This window comes from Stegostoma tigrinum, chromosome 18 (genome assembly GCF_030684315.1).
Source record: "Stegostoma tigrinum isolate sSteTig4 chromosome 18, sSteTig4.hap1, whole genome shotgun sequence".
Taxonomy (NCBI): Eukaryota; Metazoa; Chordata; class Chondrichthyes; order Orectolobiformes; family Stegostomatidae; genus Stegostoma; species Stegostoma tigrinum.
The window spans coordinates 12,596,498-12,624,443 of NC_081371.1; the positions used below are offsets into that span (position 1 = coordinate 12,596,498).

General features: G+C 41.6%; 1 protein-coding gene across 3 annotated transcripts in view; it reads left to right on the forward strand.

The window, feature by feature from the left end:
• The first annotated feature begins 433 nt into the window (after positions 1-433).
• The window catches only part of znf800a (zinc finger protein 800a), a 115,642-nt gene continuing 88,129 nt past the window's right edge, over positions 434-27,946 (forward strand). The window contains exons 1-2 of one of the 3 annotated variants that reach the window (XM_059652332.1): positions 434-764; positions 27,701-27,787. The gene's annotated coding sequence lies outside the window, so the exon portion shown is untranslated. The remainder of the gene's footprint in view (positions 765-27,700; positions 27,788-27,946) is intronic. The other 2 variants (XM_059652333.1, XM_059652331.1) reach the window with 2 other exon arrangements.

Below are 27,946 nucleotides of genomic sequence, written 5' to 3' on the forward strand. Positions count from 1 at the left end.
ACATTGACTTTAAGCAAAACTTAAACGACACTTTTGAGATTTGAAGCACATCCAAAACTGAAATCAACATCCACAAAAAAAGTCGAGAGTCAAAGAGAAATTGGAAGTGAAATCGCCCTTTCGTCCTGAAAAATAAAAAAGGGCAAGGGGCTAGAAAACCTTGACCTTCCCGGGTATGTTGTCAGTCTGATGGGCTCCTTTGACTGTTTGCTGATGTCTGATCCCATATACCTGTGGGTTTTTTTTTGCGCATGGCAAGGTTACAGAGAGTAGTGGGTGTGCGTGGATATGTATGTGACAAAAGGCAGCTCCAGCAGCAATCACTCTAATCTCCATCCAGTTGCGTGGGTCCCTGAATCCCTTTGACAGACGGGGCTCCAGCTCTCCACACATAGACAAACACAGACCGTGTGTTCCGGGTATCAGCTCTTCAGCCCAGCTCGGTGTAGTCCAGAGCAGAGTCGGGCTTGTGCGTTGCACGTCTGCGTTTCCAGTCGACACTGACTCATTCGCCCCGGACACATCGCACTGAGGGAAGAGGGTGGGCAAAAAGTCAAGCAGATCCTCCCCTTCCAGCGCCGTCAGCAGCCTCTCCACAGAGCGGAGAGGGAACTGGGGGAGAGGAAGAACCTTCCTCCCCTCCCCTCCCCCCTATAGATACCTCTTTCTCTCGCACACGCATACGCACCAGGAGAGGCAGCTACAGTCGAGCGGGACAGTAGAGAGGGAGCAGGGAACCGTCACTTCCTTCTTTCTCCTCCCAGGTGAGACCTAGGCGAAGCCGGGGTTTGGGGGCCTAGTGCTTGCGCGCTGCGGTCGCGAACTTGGAAGTTGTGGAGCGGTAGATTTCCGTCTCGGGCTGAGTTGACAGAAAATGGCGCCCCTGGCTCCTGACAGGGGTAAGAGACGGAGGCGTGGGGAGTGGAGAGACAGAGATAGAAAGGCAGGAGCCAGGGGTCGGGAGCTGCTTCTGTGTCCGGGAGTGTGCGCGCAGCGGGCATTTCTGCAATGAATATAAATGCGCGACTCTGTGTGTGGATTTATATTTGCGCGTCGCAGAAAGTTGATTTTTTTTAGGGACAGGCATGCATGAAAGGCCGCTGTTTGTTTTTTTGCAAACATTTTTGCCTTTTGTTGCAAATTTGCACTCACTCACAAAAAAACGTATTAGGTAAAGAGCTGAGCATGGTTTTTCTTCCCCCCTTTTTTTAAACACAAAGGAATCGACTGGACGTGGCACTTGCGTCCTGCATTTTGCTCGCAAGCCCCGGGGCTCTGACAGGCGCGTAAAGGCGGAAGAAGGTGACCCCGGGTGCCCGTGCGCCAAGCTGCCGCTCTCTCTTTTTGGAGAACCGTGCGGGGGCCCCCAGGAGGCGAGCGGCCGCCAAAGGCGCACGGGCAGCGGGCGAGCTCCGGCGGCACCACTTGGCACCGATACCCACCCCGACAGAACAGCCCTGCCTCTCGCACCCCCTCCCTCCTTCCTTCACACCATTGGCAACAGTGGCTTTTTTTTGTGTTTTAAACATATTTCGCCCTCTTTAGATTCTTGGCAGTTTTAGGAGATATTCTTCTAGCACCAGCTTTAAAATAAATGTTGCTTCCTTTTTTCTGCTCTCTCTCCCTCCTTCTGAGGTGTCTCCCCTTTTTTTTTGACTCGTTCTTTGCGCCGCAGTCTTCAAGTGCGAGCGTGGGGCACCATTCGGTGCGGACTGACAACGTTTACGTTTTGTCGCCTACAATCGCGGCTTTGATCAAGTTCATCTGCCCTTTTAAATCGTCCAAATTCAAGTACTTTGTAGGGGGGGGGGAAACAATTGACAAAGTAGCTACACGAACATTTCCACACACTCACTTACCCTCTTTTCCCCCCCCCCTCCCGTTTATTTCTGTCCTTTTTGGGATAATAGGGCGATGCAAATCGTGAAGGGGGAAATAAAAGAGAGGCTGCTGTGTGCGCTCGGGCCGCAGCAAGACGATAAAGCTTTCCAAAACTCATTTTATTTTAAAAAAAGAGTTGAGGTTGCTTTAAGGGGGAGTTTTTTTAATGGCAGGGGGGCAAATTCAGTCAGGTAAAGGGGGTTTTGCCTTGATTATTTGCACTAAAGTAGCCGAGACTGGAACTGCGCAACCGGAATGTTGCCTTGCGCACACTCGGAGCTGACATCTTGTAGCCAGTGGTTGGGGCTCTCGAAGTCTGGGTGTTGTCTCACATTGGCCCCGGCTCGATACAATGTATCCGCCACGGGCTGCAACTTTGTATCCACCGCGTTCCCTCCAACACAAGACACCTTCCCCCCCCCTTCCTCGGAGTCTCACCGTATCTTCCAGAAAACGGGAAGGGTTGGGGGTTGGTGTGTGTGGAAGGGGGAAAGGTGTGTGTTTTTTTTGGGGGGGGGGGGGGGAGGGAGATAAATGGATATGAGAGAGGGCGGTCGGGGTGGCGTGTGTCTGGGGTTGGCTTTGGAGAAGGGATTCTGTGGAAAAATGGCACCGAGTCCCCGGCTCTTTCTCCCCCCGCCCCTCGGCGTGAAGCAGACTCCAGGAGAAGGGAGGGATACCGTCAAAGCGGAACTTTTTGACGGCAGCGATGAAACCCCATTTTTAAAAATGATTAATTCAATGCGGTATCCTCACTTTTTCTATGTTTAGCCCCCTTTTTAGAAGCGCGCTGAGAAGCGAGGGTATCCACTTTTTCGTTTTTCTTGTGGAAAACGAGTGGGGGATCGAACGCAGTTTCTTTCAAGTGATGGTTTCAGCGCTGAGGTTCTGGTGGAGGATGATGGTTTGGGGGGCGGTGCGGGGGGTAGCTGTCTTTGCTGAGTGTTGTGCCCACACCTTGTCCTTCGGAGCTGAGTAAAATGCTCGGATCACGCCGAATGGAAATTGCGCCATGCCGCCGCCTGTGACTGAGGTCCGCTTCTACCAACCCTTGAGCTCAGGAGGCGGTGCCACTCTCCCGCTTCCTCCCCTCCGGTACCGGCTGGCAGAGGGAGCGGGGACGGTGTGCAGCGTTTTTCTGCCAGTTCTCTTAAGAAGTTTACAGTGGCCTGCTGTAAGCTGCGTTTCCCCGCAGCAGCGATACTTAAAGGGCGGGATCGTACACCACTTTGAGGCTCCCTGTGGCCGTCGGTAGAAAGAAACGGTTATGTTTTATTAGCATTATGGATGTGGCTTTCCCCTGTTTTCGGGTGAAGAAGTTAGGTCTATCTTTGCGTTATTGAATGTTGAGGTTTGCGTCACTTAAAGTCGGGAACTGTACTGTCAAGCGCCCTGTGGATTCAGTTTCATGGGTCGTCTCAAGTACATCATTATAAAATCCACATCGACGATTAAAGAATGCTTTTTTTTAAAAGCTTAACTCCAGCGACTTTTGCATTCCAGGCTTTATTTTTTCGGGGTGGGAGGGGAAGTTCATTGCAAAACAGGTACCTGCATAAGATCTCCTACTCGTTATGTTAACGAGCGCAAGCGTTATTCGAGGATAGGGCATTGTCTGTGTGGAATAGTTCCAAGACTTTTTTAAAAATTATGTATCACTGCCAGTTTCTCCGGTGAATTTAACCGCATGTATCAGTTATCCATAGGACTCCGCCTCTACGATGTGCCACCTTTGAAATTTAACATTGTTTTGTGTTTACTGTAGAGTGGGAATGCACATGCTGTGACCGTGTCTGGTCCAGCAAGTCAAAATCACGGTTCAAAGTACCAGCACTCCTTTTAGAGTTCAGTTTTCCACACCAATTTCGTTTTAAATAGTATGGAGTACTTGCTGTTCATTATTCTGCCTCTTAACAGATTCACTCATTTTTAAAACCAATTGTTCTTGTTTCTGTGTTCCAAAGGAATCTTGTGAATGGGCAAATCGATTTGCAGTGATTAGCCTCAGCAGCTGTCTTGTCAGGTAACTGCGAGAGATGCAGGAAGAAACTTTTTCTTGTCAGGGAAGTAAAGCCTAGTTGAGTGGGAGGTAAGGGATGAAGTACAGAGCTCTAAATTTCTATTGCACTGTTTTTTGGTAGACGGTTGAGAAGAGGCTCCTTCAGATTTCAAATATTTCTATAAACAAAACTCTTACATTTAAGCGAACCCCCTGTGGTGTCTCTGAGTAAATGCTCTGATTCAGCACTGCGCTGTGCCAGACTGCCAGATCCTCAGTGTAACCTCTTCTCTTCTCCCTGATGAATTGGGCAATCCCACTTCATAATACCCCTGAGATTACTGCAAGTGAACATAGTGCTCTTGGCTAGTTAAGGGAAAATATTTAATTCAGTTCCACCTATTTCGGTTTTACTCTTGACAAGTTGCTTTGTTTGGGCCCCAGGTGTGAAAGGATCAAACGTTGCTGTAAGGAAATATCCAGTGCCCCCACCAACCACAGTGGTTTACTGTCCCAATTTTCAGCTGGAACGTGGTTACTTATGCAGACTGTCAGAGTGTTGTTAGGCTGTGTAAAGCACTGAGGCTCCTCCCTTCAGGAGAGAAAAGTATGTGGTCATAATTTCTGCTGACATGCAAACAAAATGATTCTTGTTTGAAACTATTAAAGTTGTGATGGAATCATCAAAATTTCACCTCTGAGCTTTCAAAGGATATTGCAGTTCAGTAAATATTTTTAGGATGGCTTTTAATCTGTCTCATATTCAAATTTTATTTTACTAAATTCCAGCATTCATTGTTTGGATTATGTACAGCTACATAGATTTAATCAGTGCCATGTTGCAAAATGTCACTGGATGTTTCGGAGAGCAGGGGAACATTCGGAGGAAGCAATGAACAATAAGGAATAGAAACGGGCTAGGAGGAGGGATGAAATTAAGATGGTGTATTTGAAAGCTTCACCTTTCTCTTTCACGCAGTTCCAAAAAACACTAAAGATTCAAATGCTTCAAGCTTAGAGTGTAAGATGTACAGATCCTCAAGATGGAGTTTGGAAAAGGGTGTAATGGAGAGGTGCAGCTGGACTGTGAAGGAAATTATTGAAGATTTTGAAGATAAACACAAGGCAGTAAGTGGCTTGAAGCTTGAAGAGGACTTGGTGTTGGATAGGATGCAAGTAAAGTATGCATAGCACAGTGTTTTGTGAGGACATGAGAAAAATTGAGGTAAGAGTGAACTGTGATGAATAAACTTTTAATTGGTGGAGATTGGGTACTGAGACAGGCTGTGTTCTCAAGATGAAAATGACAATATTGGTAATAAACTGAGGATTTTGAGGTTCAGTTTAAGATTGAACACCATCAACAGTTTGAGATTTGAGCCATGGAGGGAATAGTTGGAGGTCAAATTAGAGTTTCTAGCAAAATCTACTAATAAGATTTTTGTTCCGGCTGATGTTTATTTGGAGATAGCTCTGGCTTAACCGTGACTTTTAAACGAGCATTCTGATATTGCATAGCAGAAAATAGATTATTGGTGAATGGTTCTTTTTTTCGAGTGGAGTACGGTAGATGTAGTGTACTCCAGGGGTTGGAATTTGCACCACTATTCTGTAATGTGCACTCAAGGTTAGATCATTAATATATAAGGTATAATCTCAAAATTTGCACACAACAGAATTTGAGATTATTATGAATAGTGAGGATTGTGATAGACTTCAAAAGGGCATTGAAGGAGTGTTGGAATGGGAAGACAAATTGTTTGAAATGTAATGTAGTGAAGTGATTCACTTTTGTTGGAAAAATGAATGAGGAAAAGGTAATATGAAGTAAAGGACAATTCTAGCCTTACAGGAGCGAGTTTATCTTGTAGTCATAGTCCTACAGCACGGACGCAGGCCCTTTTACCCAAACATGCTGACCCCATTTCCTTGCACTTGGGCTGTATTCTTCCAAGCCTTTTGTATCAATGTATTTGTCCAAGTGCCTTCTAAATGTTGTTAACAAACCCGTCTCAACCACTTCCGCTGGCAGCTCGTTCCATTCGTGTACTGCCCGCTGTGTTTTTCAAAAAGTTGCTCCTCAAGTTCCCATGTATTCTTTCCCCTCTTGCTTTCAACTGATGCCCTCTAGTCCTCTTTCCCCAACCCTGGGGAAAAAGATTGAGTGCATTCATGCTATCCATGCTTCTATGATCACATTTACTTCTATAAGAAACATGCCTCAGTCTCCTCTGCTGTAAGGAAAAATGGTCTAGCTTGCCCAACCTCTCCCTGGAAGTCAGTGCCTTGAGCTCTGGCAACATCCTTGTCAATTTCTTCTGCACTCTTTCTGGTTTAATAACATCTTTCCTAGGGCAAAGTGATCAAAACTGAACACAATGCTTTAATTGCTGCCTCACCCAAGTCCTGTTAACTGCAGCAAAACTTGCCAACTTATATACTCAATGCCCTGGCTGATGAAGGTCAGGGTGACAAAAGTCACCTTCACTGCTCTGTCAACCTGTGACTCCACTTTCAGAGAACTGTGCACTTGAACTCCAAGGTCTCTCTGTTTCACCACATTCCTTAAGGTCCTACCATTCACCGTGGTACCATCCTACCTTGATTTGCAAACTTTGTGGAAAAATGGTTGCAGATGGCATGGAAGGTTGTAGAAGTGCATTTAAAGGCACACAGAATGAGTAAAGGCATATAATGCAAAGATGAGGAAGTTACAATGGATCACTTCAAAAAAACAACTGGTTTGATCTCAACTGGAGCAGTATGTCAAATTCTGGGTAACAGAAGGTGGTGAACGCTTTAGGAAGGGTGCAATGAAGATATGAGAATGGTTCCAGGGATATAATGTTCATTTAAGTGAATAGATTGCAGGAGCTGAGTATTTGTTCCTTGTTTTTTAAAAGAACAGGAAAAAAAAAATTGACAAGATGTTTTAAAATCATGAAGGATCTGTAAAGGGTAGTTAAATATAAACTGTTCTTTGACAGATTTGAGAATAAAAGGATAACCATCAACTAAATGATGAATATACAATGAATGCAACAAGAGTGATGGTGACAGGACCAAAAATTAATGCAATAAATTGATATATCCGGAATGCACTGGCTGGAAATTTGGAAGCAGCTTCAATAATGATATAGGAGAGAACCCTGATAAGAGAAATTTTTCAGGCTTGTCAAGAAAGGGCAAAGGTGTGAGATGAACTGAATTGATTGCAAAGAGGGGCCAATGCCTTTTGACTAGTAATCATTCTATGACTTTTGTTCAAAAAAGAACATAGAAATTGTTCTGTGATGTGGCCAATAAGCCATCAAAATCTGTTCATTGTTACATTGCTCTTTGTGGGAATTTGCAGTGATGATTGGGTTTCCATGCTTCCAAAGATCCATGAATGATACATTTCAGAAGTGTTTCATTAGCGTTTGGAAGCATTTTCATATTCTGTTCAGTGATGATTTAATCAAAAGTGAAAAAGGATAAATCATCTCTGCACGTGCTCCAAGGAGAATAGTGAGAAAGTTCATTGTTCAAAATCAAAGTCCTGGTAGCAAAAAAAAAATGAAGAAATCAGCTATACACAAACCATTATGGAGAAAAGTTTCTTTAACTCATTCACTGGGCAGAAACAGTGAAAGATATGAGAATTGGAATAAAATGAAAACCTAGTTGAAACGAATGGTAACTGCGTACAAGATAGTATAAAGAATGATTATCTCCTTTTGATGTTTTGGGCCACACAGCAACTTGTTTAAATAACGATAGTGTAAATTAAATTATTTTGAAAAGGCTTGGAAAAGTTGAAAGGACTGTCAATGTTTCCTTAGGATTTATTTGTCTTATTTTTCCCAGGGTGCTAAGAAGAAAAAGGATTTGAAGTGCAGATTCCCAAGTACATGGGATGCACTGAACATTGGGAGGCATGATTGCAAATTTGCAAACCTGCACGTTTTTGAGTCAACAAGGCCAACTGAGGCAATGATACTCAATACCATAACTAAATACAATAACTAAATCCCATATCAGCGTCATTGGTCCTTGGGGAATTTTTGACAAGCAGACAGTAGATTTTGAAAAGGTATTTGACAAAGTTACACCTACTAATTTAGGTAAGCTCTCTTCCATGAGGACTTAAGATGATCCATGGAAAAGTATAAGAAATAGTTTGGATGATAGAATCGGTGGACATTGATTGGGAAGAACAAGCTCTTTGGAAGTGTTGAGAGGGGTGCATCTGCTCTTGCTACAGTTGGCTATATCTGTTATAAAGATTTTCTAATTCACCTGTTCAAAGATGTTATTAAACATAGATGGAGCAGTTGGGACTTGAATCTGGGATTCCTGGTTTAGAGGGAGGCAATTGACTTCAATTTGGAAGCTTGTAAATCAGTTAACAAGCAAGAACATGTAACTCATTTATGTAGAGAAGCTTGAGAAATACAGAATATATGAACGTGCAGCATAATGGAAGGAGAAATTTAATATGGATATTTACAGTCTGCACAATAAGAAAATGTGCAACACCCATTTCCATGAATTGTGTTGAAATAAATCAAGCGAGGTATGGGATCCTTATGGACTTCTTGAACGGTTGATGCATTTTAACCCCTTGAGAGCGGTGGTCAGTGGAGAAAGTAGAATGTTGTACCTACTGTATAGTTGTACTAGACATCATGCTCAAATTGTTCTATGTTGCCTGAATCAGGTCAAATCTTGTGTTGTCATCAGACACATATATTTAAACCAGTTGAGAGAAGGGACATTATGTTTGACATCGATGATTAGATATTTGAGCTTTTAACAAAAATGGGAATAACATGGGTCTTTCCATCTTGGAAGCCGTTGATTGAAAGCTTGACGTATAATGTTATAAAGGGTATGGGAAATGGTAAATCGGAAGCATTGTTGCATTATATATTGTTTTTGGGTAGGACCAGGAAGGCATAGGTGAAAACTAGTTGAAGATGCAGTTCTTCCCACAACAGATGGAACGAATTACTGAGGAATAACGGCGACACAAAACTCAAATTATTTAAAATCTATTTGAATACAGCAGTAAGTTTTGAAGGATTAGTGAGTTAAAATAAGCTGATTGCATTCCACACCCTTTATCAATCTTGTGAAGTGTCTTGTAAGTAATTTGACCTTCCTGTCTGCACATTGGATAGGGACGGATGAATCCTTTCACTGAGTTTTTTTTTGTGTATCTTTCAAGAGTAGCCTGATTTTTTTTTAAAAAAAAATTTGTTCTGAAACATAAAGCATTGAGCTACAGTGATGATTCTTTGTCTTTTGGGCTTATTCCTGTAGTAGTCACTTGAAATAAATGTAGTTAGCTGTTGTGATTTTTACAGAGTCCCAAGTTCTTGATTTCGATTGTAACCTCTCTGAAAAGGTATCAATTCTGTCTCATCACCAAAGGAATGTTTGAAAACTAAGAGACTTGATTTTCTTCCGGGAAGATTGTTGTTTGTGTGGTGTAGTTACGAGTTGCTCATCAAGATTACATTTGAAGTATTGACAAAACTGACTGCAGGATTGCCTGTGTAGTTGAAACTTCGGGCAATTACCCAGTGTCTGAAGCGCTTTGTAAACATCCCCAACTCTTGAATCTGTTGGAAACTTTGGATGCATCGAGCAGTTAGCCAGGATAAGTTATGGAATTAAGACTGGCTGTAACTCGTAGCTACCGGTGAAGCAAATACTGTCTTGCATTCTTATTACCAACTGACTTCTGCCCCGTACTTCCCTTTTCTGTCACTGCTGGACCGATGACCCCCCCCCCCCCCCCAAAAAAAAAATCCCAGGATCTCAATCTGACTGAATCAGTCCTAAATACACCCGTCCATGCAACTCTTCTGTTTGCTGGCCACACACTCATCTATCACTTATCTCAAGCACTTAATACCTGTCAAAGTGGCTTTAGACCCTTTAAACTGTGAATTGTGGCACCTACTACTGCAAACTGGGTGTGAATTGTGTTGATTATGCCTGCTGTTGTCCCCCCCAAGAATTCCTTTTACAGGACTGTGCTGCTTCAACTAGGAAGGCTTCTAGTCCAAAATTGCAGCTCAAAAACATCTTTAGATGTGGTTGGGTAGTTTTTGTCTAAATGTGTCAGAGTTTTTGTTTCCAGTCCAGAATTGAAGATTCTATTCATACTGCCTGATTAATTTATAGTTGTGTGACACTGGAGTAGACCTGATGAGCTCTTGTTTGGCATGTCATTGCTGTGCTTTCAAGATGTATGATAAGGATTCTATCGTAAGATTTAATATCTTGTAATAGAAAAATAGGAATAAAATATATACATTCTCTCAATCTCATGTAAAATTTTACTCTATTTTCATTAACTTTTTTAAGAGATGTTATGACATACCTCTGGAACAGGTGTGTCTTGAATCTGGGTCTCTTTGTATGGAGATAGGGACACTACCATCATGTTGCAAGAGCCCCAAAGGTTTTAGATATTATTGTACAAGTTGTAGGAAGTACATATTTCATTGTAAGCTTGTTAGTCCCTCTTACTATTTTAGAGCGATGCTGTCTGTGTTAATGATACAATTCTGTGTGATCCATAGCTGTTGCATTTATTGAGATTATATTTCATCCATGCTTTCATTTATTTGGAATCTCGGAAATTATTCAGAATGCTTTATTTGAAATTATTTTATTCAGTTGAAATTTGAAAATCTAAAAGTTGCAAATAAAACGCAAAAATCAAAGGTTTCTGTATTTTGCACCAATTGAGTTAAGAATTACCCATTTGTACTTTTATATCTAAAATTTGGAAGCTCTTTCAAAAATTCTGTGAACTGATTTCTACACATGCAAGTGTGTGCACACAAATGCATTTCATCAGAAGATGTGCAGACTGATCTTGGACTGTGCAGTTTGAGCACAGTTATTTTTAATCAACAGAGATAATGGGAACTGCCGACGCTGGAGAATCCAAGATAACAAAGTGTGGAGCCTGATGAACACAGCAGGTCAAGCAGCATCTTAGGAGCACAAAAGTTGACATTTAGGGGCCTAGACCCTCCTTCAGAACAAATTTTTTCTGAGGAAGGGTCTCGGCCCGAAATGTGTTCATCAGGCTCCACGCTTTTTTTTAATCAACATCCTGTTGGGACATGTTATGGGACACCTTCAGGGTGGAAGGTCCATGTTTAAGTCTCACCTGGGGTGGGGACAATACCAGTGTGCCAGACATTCCGTCAGTCTGTGTGTATCTTGTGCTTAACTTCCTAACGTTTCTAATGTTATTCAATTAGCTGTGCTAATATGTTTTCCTAATCAATAACAGATTTTTGCCCAGAAACTTTGCTTGAAGTGATTGCTAAGAGTAAGGTTAAAGTGGTTGTATTTGTTTCTGAATGTTTTTGCACTTGTATGACTGAGGTTGGGAAATGCTGCTGTTTGGATTAGAAAACAACAGATTTTGGTATCCTGTAAACATCAGAAAATGAAATAACATGAGGGAGTGGAGAGAGTTTTCATGTTCAGATTCATTTTTAACAAACCAAAATGTGAAGCAAGATAATTGCTGATGTTCTGTGCTAGTTAGAAAGCAACAATTATTGTTTATGAAGTGCATATGGTGCAAATTGATTTTGAAGGTTCAGGAGAGAAAGCTGTTGTTTGATAAAGAAAGTGGCAAATTTAGCATTTGTTTCACCTTCGATATTTTGAAGAAATTAATGATTTTGGTTTATGTTTGGCAATGACACAGTGGCAATGTCACTGGCTTTGTAATCAAGGAAGTCCAGCTAATGTTCTGGTGCCATGGGTTCAAATTCCACCATGGCAACTGAAATGAAAATACCTAGGCTAATGTTGACCATTAGTGATCTAGACATTGAACACTGGATTAATCTAATTTAGGGAAGGAAAACTGCTGCCCTTGAGATGTTTTGCCTAGGTGTGCCTGCAGCAAATTTCTGGAAATGACAATGGTGAGCCTAGCCCTGTCTGCGTAGCAAAGTCCTCCTTACCAGTGCCATATTTGTTGCCTCGAAGACCAGTCAGGCAACAGCCTGAGATAGTCAAAGAACTACACCTTTCACGTTGTAAGGCACTACCATCAATGAAAGTGGTGGTGACACATTGATACATTCAGAGGAGTAGCCTCTGGATCCCTCAACTAACTGGATCACATGAAGTCTCATGGCATTTCTCAAACATGTGCAATTAAACCTGCTGATTTACCATCAACCACTTGCATCAGCTAATCAGTATTTCTCCATGACAGACAACAATTTGAACAAGCAGACGTATAGCAGCTCCTCTTGGTCAAGGCTCCTAGCACCCTTACTGACTGAGCTGACCGGCCTCTAAAAGATGTAACTGCTAGATTGGGTCTGTGGTGTGTTGGTGTGGCGGGGCAGGGGGTGGGTGGTGGCGGTGGGAAAGAGTGTGAATAAAACCTACTTGGACCTTGTCATGACCAACCTACCTATTGCTGATGCTTCTGACCAATAATGGGAGGAGTGACAGCTACACAGTACTCCATAGAATCATAGAATCCCTACAATGTGGAAACAGGTCCTTTGGCCCAACAAGTCTACATCAACCCTCAGAGCGTCCCACCTAATCTACACCTCAGCACTATGGGCAATTTTCCATGGCCAATCTACCTAGCCTGCACATTTTTGGACTGGGACGAAACTGGACCACCTGGAGGAATCCCACACAGACACGGGGCGAATGTGCAAACTGCATACTGACAGTTGCCTGAGGGCAGAATCAAACCCAAGTTCCTCATGTTGTGAGGCAGTAGGGCTAACCACTGAGCCACCGTGCTGCTCCAAAGTACTTGTGGAGACTAAGTTACATCTTCACATTGGGGGTACCCTTCTTTGTGTTGTGTGTTACTCGTGCCATTTTACTTGAGAGGTTTTTAAACAGATCAAATGACTAATCTGGGCATTCAGGAGATTCTGTGGGCCAGTCGAAGAACGGTTTTCAATCACGATCTAAAGTCAGGACTGAGAATATTTCCCACTCGATTGTTATTATTGAGCATGATTCAACGAAGGGTGGAAGATGGCACACTAGCAACCTACGGAATTCTAAAGGCGAGGTGTCAAACTGGTGAAGCTACAACACAGGGTTAGTTGCAAGTCAGCCAGTGGAAGCAGAATGTGATTAATCAAGCAAATTATCTCCCAACCTAAGGATCACATCTGAGCACTGCGGTTTTTCTATATCCAGTCATGAACACTGGACAATTAAATAATTAATCCAAAGGATGAGACTCCAAAAACATTTCCAGCCCCAGGAATTGGTGTAGCCAATACATGCAGTGTAAATGCATGTTGAAGCATTTGTCAGCCTGGAGTGCTGAATGGGTGATCCAGCTTAGTCTCTTCCCGAGGTCCCTACCATCGCAGATGCTAATCTTAAGCTAATTCAATTCTTGGCACTTGATATCAAACAGCTGAAAGGATTGGATACCGCAAAGACTGTTTTGCCCTGATGACATTTCAGCAATAGAGTTGAAAACCTGTTTGCCAAAACCAGCTATGTCCCTGGCCAGTCATTCCAGTTCAGCGATTGGAACACGACAGCTACCTGTTAATGTGGAAAATTGTCCAGGCATGTGTTACCCACACAAAGCAGGGCAGTTATAGGCCTGATTGGATTTTTCCAATCTGTCGACTCTGAATCAGCAGGACAGTGAAATATCAAAAGGCAGTTACTCAGCAATCATTTGCTCTCTGAGATAATAAAATGTGAGGCTGGATGAACCCAGCAGGCCAAGCAGCATCTCAGGAGCACAAAAGCTGACGTTTCGGGCCTAGACCCTTCATCAGAGTCTCTCTGATACTTGGTTAATGTTCTGCCGGGCCATGTAGCTCCTGCCTACATTTGAAGCCTTAGTCCAAATGTGTACAAAAGAGCTGAACTCTGGAAGTGAGATGACTCTCATGGCTCTGTTCTCCGTATCTACTGCAAGAGGAAAAGAAAGGCAAATAAAAGTCAATTTGGACAGAATTTAGAGGTGAAGGGAAGGAAGCATGAGAAGAGAAAGATAAGCAGGTAAAACAGCAAGGCAAAGTAGCCTGAGCCTGCAAAGAAGGTCACCATGTTCTCAGATATATCATGTGCACCTACTGGGAAGTTTGACCAATATGTTTATATTTCTTATTGTTTTAAAAGTTAATTTTCAGTGACAGGAGTTATGGTCATGGATGGGTCAAAACCCACAATGGAATCTGTAGGTTTTGTCTAACCTTTTGCGTTTGGTTAGTCACTGAAACACATTCACGTGAGGTTGTAGGTGTTACTAATATAACATTCTATTGTTAATTATGTGAAGGTAGAAGGAAAAAACAAACAGCCATAATACTTAGTCAAAAGAACGTAACATTTGTTGGAACTTTGTTTTCGTGATTATTTCCAACATCATCTACTTCCAGAGAAATATAATTCCTGTTTCAGTGTAGAAATCATTACTTAAGTGACCTTGCACAGTATTGTTTTTCTTTGAACTGTGGAGACAATTTTATGATTCCTTTGAGTTCACTGGCATGAATTTTTCATAATTTGGATGGACTGAACTTTGTCAGCTGTAAAAGTTTGTCGACTTCAATTCAGATTCTCTCAACCTGGAAGTTCCACACTAAAACACTTTTTAATTTGTGTGTGATTTGGTTGGCTTGAAATTTTAACTTGGTTCTCAGAAGAAACATTGTTTTCTGAACTGAATTCCAAGTTCTCCTGACCTTGTACTTAGAAGCTTCTGTCTTGAAGTCAAAACTGTAAACCCAACAGTATAAATACTTTTATCTGTTAACACTTGCAAGTGTTTTTGCAGGCATTTGACCACAGTGTCCCCCTTTCTTGGAACTGATGTAATTAAGTCACTGTTCCAAATTGACTTTCTGATCTTTTTTTTCCAGGACTAATGAAAATTCATCTGCCTCTAGTTTTAAAAATCTAAATTCCAGGCATTATAATGTACACTTGTCATTGCGTCAGGTCTTAGCATAAGACTTAAAAGGTAATTTGAGTTACACATGTTAGAATAGCTAATAATTTTAAATGATTTGCAGATCAAAATGTCCCTTTTAAAAAGAGCAGTTCTTCAGGACTGGCAATATTGAGATTATAGAGACTCTACAGTGAGGAAGCAGGCCATTTGGCCCATCAAGTCCCACACTGACCATCCGAACATCCCATCCGGACCCACCCTATCCCTGTAACCCTGCATTTCCCATGACTAATCCACCTGGCCTGTGCATCCATGAACACGATAGGCAATTTACCATTGCCAGTCCACCCAACCTGCACATCTTTGGACTTTGGGAGGAAACCACACTGTCACGAGAACATACAAACTCCACACTGTCACTTGAAGGTGGAATTGAACCCAGGTCCTTGATGCTGTGAGGCAGCAATGTGAACCACTGAGCTGTTGTGTTGGCCCAAGATCTCCCCATTTAACTAAACATTTGCAGTCAAAAGTCAAATTGCTGTCTAATTTCTACTTGAACCAAGTGAGCATTGTTGGTCTCACTTCTTTTTCATAAATCCAGAGTCCTAATGTCTTTGGTTCAGTGCATTGCTTTCAAGTGCTGTGATTACTGTTTAGGCAAATATAGCAGCTGTGTTGCAAGCAAGATCAATAAACAGAAATAAGACAAACAATAATATTGAGAAGGAAATTTTCCCGTTTTTTAAAGCATTTAACTGTATGTTGTTGATTTAATTTTAACATCTTATCCAATACGTTGTTCTGCCATACTGCACAGAAGTGCAAAGGGGCCATGGAACAGGGACCAAGCTCACGGCTGTTAATTCATGAAGTATATGCTCTAACAACTGAGCTAATTTAGATCTAGTGAATTTTGTATTATCACAATGAAATTTTGTACTGTGGACTGAATAGAGCACATATTAACTTGCCCTTTTCCTACTAAAGTTACTGGCTGCCCTTTCATGCATTTTCTAGCATTCTGATACCTCTGGAATATTTTGCTTTCAGTTAAGATGAAGTAAGAATGAGAATACAACAAAAGGAACCAGGATTTAGATGCCCACTTGACATGTTAAGGCTATGTGCTGGAAAATGGGATTAGAATTGTTAGGTGTTTGTCTTTGGTGCAGATTTGATGGGCTTTGAACCTCCTGACTCATGAAGCTTTATGAAGATCACACTAAATATCAAATATTAAAACTGTTCAATGTAAACTGGGCAGTTGTATCTAAATGACTCCTCTGGAAGCAATAGGGTGCTGGTGGTACAGTTAGCTACTTCATTTATCTGCACAAGGGGATAAATTAAATATTAGTGAGTTACCACTCCAGTTCATTTGTCTGATACTTAAGTTAAACGTTTCCTTGGGACTAGAAAAAAAGTTCATCTGGGATGAAAAATAGTAGATGGAGTAAATGATGGAATGTATATAAACGACTTAAGTGGTGAGGTAGGGTAAGGTTATGTTTTTAGTTTTCTATGTTGTAAAAATATTATTGGTATGCCTGTTGTAAAGCTTAAACTCTTGGTTTCACATTCATTATGACAATATGTTGGTGACAGCCTAGTTACTTTACGATTTTTGAGGTTGTGCAAGTTGCTTTGTATTGAAGAATGCCAACAGCAGATTAGGACCAATTGATAATAAAATTCCAGGAAGTGCATTTTGTTTGCTTAATGTCTAGAATAAGAAAAAGATCACTTTTTAACTGTCTGAGATTAATTGTATAATTACATGTAATGTAATGCTCATTCTTGGCTATAAATGTGCAATTAATGCTACATTTATAGTCTAATTTGGTGCCATTGGGGAGGGTAGAATGGAGGCATAGTTTGCAATGGAATAGTGTGCTTATAAAAATACACTTTTATTGTTTGCTTTTAATGCCCTTAACATTTTTAGATGCCGAAATTTTAAATGCAGATTTATTTTCTTTTTATTCAATGACATTGTGCACTGAAATTGACAGCTGGGAAAATCTATAACAGCAACCTGCAATGATGAATTGTTTTGTGGTTTATCTATTACCTGTTACTACTCTGCAGGTGCATTTAAGCCCCTGTGCCTTCGGAGAGTGGTGGGGGAGCAGGGACGGGCGGGAGGTGTTTGGGCAGTGGTAGTGTCCCTACCTATGAACTAGAAGGCCCGGGTTCAATTCCCACCTTCAGAGGGCTGCAGTGACAACTCTGAATAGGCTTTTTCGAGGAAAAGGTTCGTGTATTGGGCTTCTTTTGACACAGTGGTACTGTCCCTTCCTCTGAACCAGGATTTAGGTCCCACCCTGCTCCTGAGGTATGCAGTAACATTTCTCAACAAGTAGATTCAAACAAAGTCTCAGTCTGTCCGCTTCTGAGCAGTGTTTCTGTATTTTCCCATGGCTGCCAAGGTCAAAGTAGCTTCTTAGAGTTCTAGGAATTAGAAGGAATCAAGGCAAAGTACACAGTAGTGTTAATGTAGTTGAGTGTGATGTTTGGGTGGAAAGAAAGATTATAGTAAGCACCTACTTGACTAAAATTCTCATCTGTATTTGTGAAACAGAATTACAATCATTGGAAATAAATGAGGTCTTTAAGCTCCACATTCACATCCATTCTAATGGGTCTGTGCACAAAGTGCTTGATTCTTAAATATGTTCCTGATTTGCGATGTGTGGATGGGTGCTGACCTCATTCAGTGCCAATTTTATAATGTGACGTGTACTTGTCTTGAATGAATACCCCCATCTACCCCCTTTGATTGCCGTAGCTTGAGGGGAGATTTTGTTTGTTGGTTCTACTTTTGTGATTGCGTAAATAGAAAGCAACTGTCATACATTAAATTGTGCAATGGTGGTTTTCGTGCAAGTTTGAAGACTGAGTGTGGGTCTACTCAGTCTTGGGGCGGTGAATTCAATTGGCACGAGTCATTTTTGGTGAGCAAGAAGTTATTGGGATTTTACTAGTCTTTCTCACTAACATGGAGAAACTGGTATTGTAATTCCTGCTTTTCACGTAAAGGAGTTGTCAGTAACTTTCTGGATCAGGAGTTGTTTCAATAACTAGTGTATTCAGTATATGAAGAAATAGAGATATGCAGCTTAATTCTTGTTCGGAACGTTTGAGCAGGACTCTACAATTGGGCGGCACGGTGGCTCAGTGGTTAGCACTGCAGCCTCACAGCGCCAGGGACCCAGGTTTGATTCCAGCCTCTAGTAACTGTCTGCGTGGAGTTTGCACATTCTCTCCCCGCGTCTGCGAGGGTTTCCTCCGGGTGCTCCGGTTTCCTCCCACCGTACAAAGACGTGCAGGCTAGGTGGATCGGCCATGATAAATTGCCTGTAGTGTTCAGGGGTACGTGGGTTACAGGGGGAATGGGTTTGGGTGGGATGCTCCAAAGGGCTGTGTGGACTTGTTCGCCCAAAGGACGTGTTCCCATGCTAGGGAATCTAATCTAATCTAATCTAATTAACACCCTGGAGCCTGCTGTGCTATTCCTAGATCATAGCTGATCATCACCTCAAAGCTGTTTTCCTGCACTATCCCCATATCTTTTGATGTCATTACTAACTAGGAATCTGATAATCTGTCTTAAATTAACTTAATGACTGAACTACTATCACCCACTTGGCAGAGAATTTTAAAGATTCACCACCACCTGAGTGAAGAAGTTCCTCCACATTTCAGTCTCAGATGGCTGGCTCTTATTTTGAGTTTATTCCCTAGTTCTGGCCCTAACATCCAGAGGAAGCATCATTTCAGCATTCACCCTGTGTAGCTCTTCAACCAAGAATCAGGTTTGGTGAACCTCTGCTGGACTCCAAGTCTTCTTCCTTCGGTAAGGAGATGAGAACTGTAGACGGTGTTCAAGGTTGACTTTCACTTTGTGTTCCATATAATTCGAGGCAATTCTTCTTTGCCCCTTGTGTTCAAATCTTCTTGCAATAAAGGCTAACGTACCACTTGCCTTTCGAATCTCTTACTGCACTTGTTTTCGGTGATTTCTGAACAAGGACACCTAGGCCCCTTTTAGACATTTTCTTGTCCTGTTTTCCTCAATTTAAGAAATACCTGCATTAGTGCTACCAAAATGAATTGCCTCTCATTTATCCACATTAGAAGCCATTTGCCAAGCTCTTGCCCACTCTCTCGGCCTGTCTAAAATTCTTTTTGAAAGTTTTTGAAACCATGTAGAAATTCTCAATCCCACTAAGCCTTATGCCAACTGCAAGCTTGCATATTTCACAATTGGCCTCCATATCCAAATAGTTGGTCAGGACGGTATGACCCCAAGCACTGCTTCTTGTAATACCTCATGGGGTTTTGACTGCCAACCTTTACTCCTACTCTCTGCTTCTTGTCCAGTCATCAGTCTGTGTTCCTATACTACCACCAGTGCCGTGTACTTTTTTCTTTCAACTGATCTGTGTGGGGTTTTATCAACAACCTTCTGAAAATCCCAATACACCACATCTACTGGCTCCCTCCTGTCAACTGTACACACAACACCCTTTTAAAACCTACTTGTCAAACATGATTCTCCCATGAAATCCCAATATGTTGTTTTTTTTTCACATGTCCAGTTTTTACCTCTAACAATAAATTCTGTACTTTTTGCCCGCTACTGACAGGCTAACAGGTCCATAGTTGTTTGTCTTTGCACTTTCCTTTCTTAAGTGGTGAGGTAATGTTTGCAACTTGCCAATCTGCAGAATTGATAAAAGTTTGAGTACCAAAATGTCTATCATCTTTTAACCCTCTGAAGAGTGAAGGTCATTGGGTCTTGGATATGTCAACTTTCAGTTCCATTAATTTCTCCAGTTTTTTAAAAATATTTTTGAACGCTGGCTATATTTTGATTTATCACTATGATTGGGTCCTTGGATTTCTGTTATTGCAGGGAGACTTTTATTTTCCTCCAACAGATACCCAAACACTTAATTTTTGCTGCCATTTCCGTATTTCCCCATTATGAATTCTTCTGTCTCTATCTGGAATGCACTCATTCTTGCCTTTGTGAATCTTTTTCTTATTTCTGAAGCCGTAGAAGCTTTGATTTTTTTTCAGCTTTTAAAGTTTTTTTTCTTTTGCTAGTTTACAATTTATATTCTGTAATCTTTATCAGTTTCTTGGTCCTCCCTTTGTACTCAGGCTTGCAAATTTGTGACCTCTTCTGAATTAGTACTATCTTTAAGCATGGTGCTCTCGCTTTTCCTTATGCTTTTTATCTTGCTTTTAAATGTATTTTTTTTGACAATCAAGCAGTAATTCTGTAAATTAACGGGGGAGGCGATGGCCTACTGGTATTATCTATGGACCGTTAATCCAGAGACCCAGATAAAGTTCTGCGGAACAAAAACAAAGTTGCTGGAAAAGCTCAGCAGGTCTGGCAGCATCTGTGGAGGTGAAAAAGAGTTAACGTTTCAGGTCCAGTGACCCTTTCTCAGAACTGAAGTTCTGTGGACCCTGGTTCAAATCCCGCCACACAGATGGTGGAATTTAGATTCAGAATTCCAGGTATTTATTGAATTCAGCGATGATTGTGAATCCATTGTCAATTGTCAGGGGGGAAGAAGAAACCCATCTGGTTCGCTAATGTCCTTTTTAGGGAAGGAAGCTGCCATCCTTACCTTGTTTGGCCTATGTGTGACTCTAGACCCACAGCAACGTGGTTGACTCCAAACTGAGTTTGGGCAATTAGGGATGTGCAATGAATTCTGCCTGGTCAGTGTTGCCCCTCGTTCTGTGAATGAATAAAGGAGGAAAAAAAAATAGCCATTGACTATCTGTTGCTCGACATTTCAATTTGTTTCCAAAGAGCCACAGCCAATTTTTCTCCTCATTACTTCATAATTAGCCTTGTTTAGGTTCAGAATCCTTGTTTCAGATTGACCTGCATCTTTTTTGAACTTTATGGAAAATTCTGCAAATAGTGGTGACGATTCCCCTAAAGATTCTTTTGCAACAAGATTATCCATTAGCCATTTTACAACTTCCATTACCTAATAGTATATCAAATGTAACCTGTGCCCTAGTTGGTTCCTCAAGTTTTCTGAAGCAATACAATCTCAAGCACGTTTCAGAAATTCTTCCACCACAGCGTTGGTGCTCGTTAGATTTATCCAGTCTATATGCAAGTGGATGTCACCCATTTGCTGCAATCCCCTTGCTATAAGCACCTCTTGATCACCCTGCAGCCTCTGTACCGGTAATTAAATCATAGCATAGAACATTACAGCACAGTACAGGCCCTTCGGCCCTCGATGTTGTGCCGACCTGTCATACCGATCTCAAGCCCATCTAACCTACGCTATTCCATGTACGTCCATATGCTTATCCAATGACGACTTAAATGTATCTAAAGTTGGCGAATCTACTACCGTTGCAGGCAAAGCGTTCCATTCCCTTACTACTCTGAGTAAAGAAACTACCTCTGACATCTGTCCTATATCTTTCACCTCTCAATTTAAAGCTATGCCCCCTCGTGCTCGCCGTCACCATCCTAGGAAAAAGGCTCTCCCTATCCACCCTATCTAACCCTCTGATTATTTTATATGTTTCAATTAAGTCACCTCTCAACCTTCTTCTCTCGAATGAAAACAGCCTCAAGTCCCTTAGCCTTTCTTCGTAAGACCTTCCCTCCGTACCAGGCAACATCCTAGTAAATCTCCTCTGCACCCTTTCCAAAGCTTCGACATCTTTCTTATAATGCGGTGACCAGAACTGTACACAATACTCCAAGTGTGGCCGCACCAGAGTTTTGTACAGCTTCACCATAACCTCTTGGTTCCGGAACTTGATCCCTCTATTAATAAAAGCTAAAACACTATATGCCTTCTTAACAGCCCTGTCAACCTGGATGGCAACTTTCAAGGATCTGTGTACATGGACACCGAGATCTCTCCGCTCATCTACACTGCTAAGAATCTTACGATTAATCCTGTACTTTGCCTTCTGGTTACTCCTACGAAAGTGCATCACCTCACACTTGTCTGCATTAAACTCTATCTGCCACCTCTCAGCCCAGCTCTGCAGCTTATCTATGTCTCTCTGCAACCTACAGCATCCTTTGTCACTATCCACAACTCCAACGACCTCAGTGTCGTCTGCAAATTTATTAACCCATCCTTCTACGCCTTCATCCAGGTCATTTATAAAAATGACAAACAGCAGTGGATCCAACACCGACCCTTGCGGTACACCACTAGTAACTGGTCTCCAGGATGAACATTTCCCATCAACTACCACCTTCAGTCGTCTTTCAGCAATCCAATTTCTGATCCAAACTGCTATATCTCCCACAATTCCATTCCTCCGCATTTTGTATAATAGCTTGTTGTGGGGAACCTTATCGAACGCTTTGCTGAAATCCATATACACCACATCAACCGGTTTACTCTCATCTACCTGTTCGGTCACCTCAAAGAACTCAATAAGGTTTGTGAGGCACTACCTTCCCTTCACAAAACCGTGCTGACTATCTCTAATCAATTTCTTCTTTTCTAGATGATTATAAATCCTATCCCTTATAACCTTTTCCAACACTTTACCAACAACTGAGGTAAGGCTCACTGGTCTATAATTACCAGGGTTGTCCCTACTCCCCTTCTTGAACAGGGGAACCACATTTGCTATCCTCCAGTCATCTGGCACTATTCCTGTAGACAATGACGAGTTAAAGATCAATGCCAAAGGCTCGGCAATCTCCTCCCTGGCTTCCCAGAGGATCCGAGAATAAATCCCATCCGGCCCAGGGGACTTATTTATCTTCACCCTCTGAAGGATTTTTAATACCTCTTCCTATTGAAGCTCAATCCCACCTAGTCTAGTAGCCTTTATCTCAGTATTCTCCTTGACAACATTGTCGTTTTCTAGAGTGAATACTGTTGAAAAATATTCATTTAGTGCTTCCCCTATCTCATCTGACTCCACACACAACTTACCACTACTATCCTTGATTGGGCCTAATCTTACTTTCGTCATTCTTTTATTCCTTAAATACCTGTAGAAAGCCTTAGGGTTTACCCTGATCCTATCCGCCAACAACTTCTCATGTCTCCTCCTGGCTCTTCTGAGCTCTTTTTAGGTCTTTCCTGGCTACCTCGTAGCCCTCAAGTACCCTAACTGAGCCTTCACATCTCATCCTAACATAAGCCGCCTTCTTCCTCTTGACCAGAGATTCCACCTCCTTCGTAAACCACGGCTCCCGCACTCTACAGCTTCCTCCCTGCCTGACAGGTACATACTTATCTAGGACACACAGGAGCTTTTCCTTGAATAAGCTCCACATTTCCAATGTGCCCATCCCCTGCAGTTTCCTTCCCCATCCTATGCTCCCTAAATCTTGCCTGCTCCCTAAATCTTGCCTAATCTCATTGTAATTGCCTTTCCCCCAGCTACAACTCTTGCCCAGTGGTATACACCTATCCCTTTCCATCACTAGAGTAAACATAACAGAATTGTGATTGCTATCACCAAAGTGCTCACCTATTTCCAAATCTAACATCTGGCCAGGCTCATTACCCAGTACCAAATCTAATGTGGCTTTGCCCCTTGTTGGCCTGTTTACATACTGTGTCAGGAAGCCCTCCTGCGCTTGCTGGACAAAAACTGACCCATCTATAGTACTCGAACTATAGTGTTCCCAGTCAATATTTGGAAAGTTGAAGTCCCCCATGACAACTACCCTGTCTCTCTCACTCCTATCGAGAATCATCTTTGCTGTCCTTTCCTCTACATCTCTGGAACTATTCGGAGGCCTATAGAAAGCTCCCAACAGGGTGACCTCTCCTTTCCTGTTTCTAACTTCAGCCCATACTACCTCGGTTGACGAGTCCCCAAACATCCTTTCTGCAACTGTAATATTGTCCTTGACCAACAATGCCACACCTCCGCCCCTTTTACCATCATCTCTGTTTTTACTGAAACATCTAAATCCCGGAACCTGCAACAACCATTCCTGTCCCTGCACTATCCATGTCTCCGAAATGGCCACAACATCCAAGTCCCAGGTACTAACCCATGCTGCAAGTTCACCCACCTTTTAGCTTTTTGACTTCTAGCACCATTAATTCATCTATCTTCTGAATGCACATATCTTGCCTTTAATTTTACGCTTCTATAATTTGACCCCAGCTGACTACAAATTTTGTTTCTACTGCCTTCCACTTTCTCTTAGCTTTTCTAATACCTGAATTTCCTCTCGGGTTCCAGTGCCCCTGGCAAGCTATGTGAAATAGCAGTAGCAAATCTCCTTGCCAGGATATTAGACCCAGTCTCACTATGGTGTAATGCACCTATTTTTGTACAGGTTCCACCTGTCCCATAAATGTATAGCCTTCCATTTTGCAACATCGTTCTCGCCAAGTGTTTATCTGTTTAGTCTTACTGTTTCTATATGCCAACACGTTGTACTGGGAGTAATCCTGAGGTTACTGCTTTAGATGTCCTGATAATCTGTCTCCTACCTAACTCCCTAAATTCTTTTTCTTCAGCACCATGTCCCTCTTTCTACCTTTTGTCATTGATACCATAATCAGCCACAACCTCTGGCTCCTCACCCTGCCCTATGGCTGCTCTGTTAAATACCCCACTGATGCCAGGGAAGCATCACAGCATCCTTAAGTCACGTCTGCAGCTACCGAAGCAACCGTGGGTTCTCCTAACAATCGTTGCCCTTCCACTGTTGTCCATACCATCTCCCCCCCTGCTGGATCTGTGCTGCCAGTTTGACTCTTGCTACAATTTGCTTATGAAATAAATTGGTTGGTTGTCAATTTGTAATAAAATGAAATAAAAACCTTTTATAACGAAAGGATTTTTATCAATTATTCAAATTTGTATTTTAAATTTAGACTTATTGCCAAGGATCAGCCTCAAGATGACATGGTGGTAACTGATATGGAAAACAAACCTATTGTCAGTCTTGAAACATTCTCAGCCAGGTATGCAAAGATAGTGTCTCACTGACTGGTCCATATCATTCAGTATAAGAGTTGGCCATGGCCACTGGTCTTAGATTTCTTTTTCTAAATAGTCTTCATTGGTGGTCCCACCGTTCTGCCCTCCAAGACTGATCCAGTAAGAAGGTAAAAAGTATTCAACCATGATATAATTAGTGTCCTTCAACACCGCGATTGCAGAAATGAACTTGCATAAACATATCTGGGTCAACTGAGATTTAGCAATGTTTTTGTTGTCATGTGATTAGTATGCCTCAAGATTAACTATTCTTTTACTTTGCTCATTTTTATCAGTAGGTCACTGCTACCTTTTCAAGGGCAATTGGAAATGGACAATAAATGCTGGCCTGGCTAGCAACGCACCACATAAACAATGAAGGAACAAAAAAGTAGGATAGATTATCCTTTACACATTCCTTAACTCAGTATTCTGAAAAATGTCATGCTGACATATCAGGTAATTGGGCAACAAATATGAATATAAAATTTTGACAGGGTAGAAGAGGTGTCCAAGGTTTTGTTTTTTTTTTCTCCCTTGAGACTATGGTGTGCCTCTCAGGAACAGAATGGCTAATTACTCAGTCATTTTTAGTTACAGGAATTCTACTTCAAATCGCATTCTTCTGCACTTGGTATTGCAATGATACTTGGTTCTCAGTTTTTATTTCCTTAGCATTATCAACTCTTATCCAATTACACAGAAGGGGTTGTTAAGTGAACAAATGGAGAGGGAAGGTTGGTAAGAGGCTGCCACATGTATGTGATGGGGAGAGGTGTTGGGAAATTGTGTGCAGTTGTGGGAGGGTGGGGAATTAGGTGATTACAATGTGATGGAGGAGGAGAAGGTAATTTCTGAACCTCCTTTCATCAGGGAATATGGAGAGGTTGGCTGAACCTGTGCGAGTACACAAAGTAATTTTTCTTATTTTGATATTTTAATCTACTATATTGAACTTTTTCTGACGCTGTAGTGACTAGTGGGACTTGAACTTATGTCCTTGCTGTAGAGACACTACTATTGCACCACAAGACCCTCAATGATTAAATGTTGACACAACCACAATGTGGAGTTTGATTTGCTACTCATCATTAAAGAGTTACCTGCTCCTTTCATGCAAGAACACATCTGCATCCTCCTTCATGTAGATTGGCCTGGGGTGGGCTGGTGGGTGTGGGCGGGGAGGGGAGTGAAAAGCCAAATTGCGAGCATTGCATATTTTTCACTTCTTTAGCTTTATTGACTGTACTCAGTTGTTTTTGCATCACTGCTGTCTTTTACTCTGGTATGTTTTGTTAAATACTGCTATGATGCTAACCGTTGTAATTAATCCTTTCTAAAATCCAATACCCTCTTGTAATGTTCTGGTTGGACTCGTGCTTCCCATGCTTTTTGCAATATTGCTAATGTTTGTTATAAACAAGACATTTTCACTAGATTTCTTTTGTTCTTCCTTCAGACCTATAAATTTGTTTGTTTACTGTCTTGCTTAACTTTTGTAACGTGTATTGTTGATATTAGAAAACTACTTCTACTCTTTCCCTCCTTGCGTTATCAGTTCTTCTATCCAACCTGTTTGTTTCTATCACAACTCTCTGCTTTAAATATCTTCCAGATGCACCATGATTTTTATATACTAATCAATTCCCCCGGTGTTACATTTGAGAAATCAGGGCAAGGTGGTCTTTAGGGAGAGGGGATAATTGGATCATAGTGCACAGCTGTACCTTTTTGCACTTTTTTTAAACGTTCCAGCGTCCATATTTATACTGTATGTTATTGTTCTAAATCTGCTGTGCCAAAACAAAGCTTGCTGGCAATGGTGGGTCAGCAATGCCTCTTGTGATGGCATGTTGTAATTGTGGTGTGTAGTGTTGCTATAATAAATGTGAAATTAGGAATTAGTTATGGACAGGAGTTAAAAGGAAAAGTATTCTAATATCAGATACATATCTTAATTGATATGTGATGTATTTACTCATCTGTTCAGTTATATAAATGCTATATTAGCAAATCATTATTCATTTTTATTTTTCAAAGCAGCAAATATACTTTTCTATAGGCTATTCTCTTGCCTCAGAACGTGTGGAAATCCAAGTTGATCATGCTGTCTTGCATGCTCGCGCGCTTTGAGAATCCTGTAACTATGTGGTATCGCTTGCCTTACTTGGCCGCTAAGGCTTAGATCGCAGGATTAATAATCTAAAAGATTTTAAGCCTTCTTTCCTTGCAGTGAGTGCTGGTTGAAAGTAGGTGCATCCTTTTCACCCTGCACAAAAATAGTTTGGTCAGCTCCATAACGTCAGACTTTTCACCAGACTGAAATGAAACTTCAGGAATTATCTCTGTTTGAATACTGCCAGTGACAAATTTCCACTGTTGACTTCAGAAATGAAAGAAGTAGGAGCAGGAGCAGTTATTTGTCCCCTTCAAGTCTGCTCTACCAATTGATAAGATCATGACTAAGCTCATTGTGGCCTTAACTCCACTTTCCTGCCTGCTACCCACAAGCTTTAACTCCATTATCATTCAAAAATCTGTCAATCTGGCCTTGAATATTAAATATATTCTGTGACCAAGGATCAACTGATCTGTGGGAAAGTGAAGTACTCAAAAGTGTTGAGGGAGAGAACTCCTCCACATCTCCATCATCTTACGTGGAGACCCCATACTTTGAAATCTTGTGCCACGTGCGCACAATGAAGGGAGATGTCCTTTTAGCATCTACTTAGCATCATACTCCTTTATAATCTTTTGTTTCAGTCTGACCACCTCTCAATCTTCTAATATTCTAAATTCTAATGTAGTGCAAATTTTCACATGCAGTTTTTTCTTGGATTATAACATTTATACACTTCTGCTTTGTTTTGTATGATTTCTTGGGTGACTGAGCTTTTTTTTTACAGCAGTAGCGTAAACGTTATTGCCTCAGTAAACAGTGGTCTTTTGGAAATGAAAATCCTGATATCATCTTCATTCAGTTTTCGATCAAGGTCAGTCTCAAGAATTTTGTTTTGCTCTTCCGATCTTCACTAAGGAGGAAAGTTGTGGTGATATAGACTATTTCTATAACTTCACTGGCGCTAAGAGCTTGTGGAGAAGGCTTGGATAACTTTATCACTTCGCATACGGTTGCTTTCTGTCTCTTACTG